This window comes from Mus pahari, unplaced genomic scaffold, assembly GCF_900095145.1.
Source record: "Mus pahari unplaced genomic scaffold, PAHARI_EIJ_v1.1 scaffold_11676_1, whole genome shotgun sequence".
Taxonomy (NCBI): Eukaryota; Metazoa; Chordata; class Mammalia; order Rodentia; family Muridae; genus Mus; species Mus pahari.
Genome location: NW_018393922.1, coordinates 7357 through 9925, shown reverse-complemented (window position 1 = coordinate 9925; position 2569 = coordinate 7357).

Sequence of the window (2569 nt, the reverse complement as noted above, 5' to 3'; positions counted from 1 at the left end):
TCGGCCTTTGGCCCCTAACCAATTGTAGCGCTGCATGTAAAGATGACAGAATCTAACCTGTGAGTGTAATATTTTATGTTGAGGCACAGATAACTCTGTCCTCAGTTTGCTGCATGTATAGTCATCAAAAGCATCACACACATGTGCTGTATGAACAGAGTAGCTTTGGGATGGCAGTGATTGATGCAGAAACACNGGATATCACACTGAAGACTCTCTGCTGATGATTGCAGAAGTTGCCAACAAAGTTCAGCCAGCGAAAGGATGCAGCATCATGTTCAACAGATTCTTGAGGGGACAGGAAGAGGCAGGTAGTTAGAGATAGGCTATGAAAATCACACGCAGCACGTGTTACAGGTACAACTGGTCTACCCACCTATACCCCTGAGTTAGGAGACATGAGAGCGTTGGCAGATGTCACTGTTATGTCTCAGCAGAGTCTTAAAATCCACCACAACTGGCTCCTGAAGCCAGTGTGGAGAGTTACCTCAGATATACAAGCATGCCATGATCCAGCCAACAAACCTGAGTAAATGCATTAAAAAAATGAAAACAGAGACACAGGTAGAAGTTTGGTCTCCACATTCCTAGCCACTTCATTGATAACAGTCAAAGGAACGGCCTGGATCTGTCTCAGCATTGAAATTGACAGGAAGTTCTGACCCCCACACAACCTGAGGAAACCTGGGGACATTAGTATAAATTCAATAAGCTGGATGTGGAAGGACAAACCCTGCCCCCTTCGTGAGGACTATGGAGAAGTAAGATCCCACAAAGCAGAAGCCAGTGGTGTTTCCAGAGGTTTTAGAGAGGGGTTTCCCATAAGGGTTCAATGTCAGTTCACAAGATAGAAAGAGTTCTGTTCTAGATGTTAGANATGTTGCTCATAAACAGAAATTCTGCGGAGCCATACAAACCACAGTGGCCATAGGCGGTGGCCTGATGAGTATTTTACCACAGCTTCAAAACCCTATTTTTTTTTGAAACTTTATTTTTCTCATACAACCCATTTGGATGTTCCCTTTCTATTCTTTCCCCAACCTCCCTCTCACCCTCCTCTCTCCCCCAGATCCACTGTTCCTCTGTTTCCCTTTAGGAAAGAGCAGGACCCCAGTGATATAAACTGAACATGGTACAACATGATCCAATAGGAGGGGGCATAAGCATACCAAGGCTAGACAAGTTAACCGAATAGGAGGAAAAGGGTTCCATGGTCAGGCAAGAGTATGAGTCACCCCCATCCACACTCTTTGGAGTCCCCAAAACTCCAAGCTCAACAAGCACAGCATGTACAAAGAGGGCTGCTACATCCACTCTAGTGGAGTCTATTTGACAAGTCCACAAGCTTGACTGCAGTCATGGAAACGGGTCCCCTGGAGCATCCCATAACACAGATGTGCCCCAGATATATTCTTGCGATAGTCCGTGAAGGATTTAGAGTGCTTTCTTTCAGTATTGTTTTATTATAAGTGCCTCCAAGGAATGATTCGACAAATAGCTAAGTTAGTTTGGTCTCTACCAGTGTTCCAATATCCTAGGCAATCATTGAGCCGACCCTTGGGCTTTGAATTTCCTAAGAACGTTACTTATTCAGACAAATTGCCTCCAGTGTTTAAAGAGAGATAGTGAAAGAAGTCAGGCATTGCAGTTTACTAGATGAGAGTAGAAATCTCAGGGCAAGTTCTGCAAAGTAAACTTGGAATTCTCATTACAGTCATGTATGGCAGACTACATTACATATTAGAAGAAAGTTGGTGGGCTCCTCTGATAAATGGAGGTTCCCTACAGATACATAAAATAACAGTGAAGTCACTCCTACATGCAGGAGTTTACAATGGCCTAGGAAGAAGGAAGGTTGTGGTCTGAGAAGGAGCTAGAGTAAATACTTAGAATAACGGCTGAGTCACTCCCATATACAGGAATTTACAATGGCCTAGGGAGAAGGTGGATTATACAGTAGACTAGGATCGGAAGTAGGATTGCCCCTGGCTTCCAAGAATAAGCCGACATTAGGTAGGGCTGATTTTTATCCCAGTTGTAACCACCGCCTGGTATTTTATGTATGCATTTCTCTGTTTTACATAAAGATTCATTATGCATCGGGTTACCTTAATGTTTCACCTAACTTCCTTGTTTTCTTCTATAACTCTGATGCTCGCGTTGAGAAATTACACTCAGATCCAACATTCCCTTGTGTTATTGTCTGTTTGTCATTTTGCTGACTCCTTGCCCACCTGAGTACCAGGACCCTGGTTATCGAACAGGTTGAGGGACCGACTGAGTCCAGGCCGTGGCAGAGGGCCTAGATCAGACTCACATAGACTCTGTGGTTCTTTTTCAAACTCCGTGAGTTCCTATGGACCCTGCTGAGTTGATTCTGTGGGCCATATTCTTCTGATAGCCTAGACCCCTCTGGCTCCTCCAATTCTCCCCCTACCCCTTCTCTCTCTTCTGTGGGATTCCTTAAGCTCTGCTTGATGTGTTCGTGTGAATCTCTGCATCTGCTCCCATCAGCTATTGGAGGAAGCCTCTCTGATGATGATTGAGGTACCAAGTTATGAATATAGCA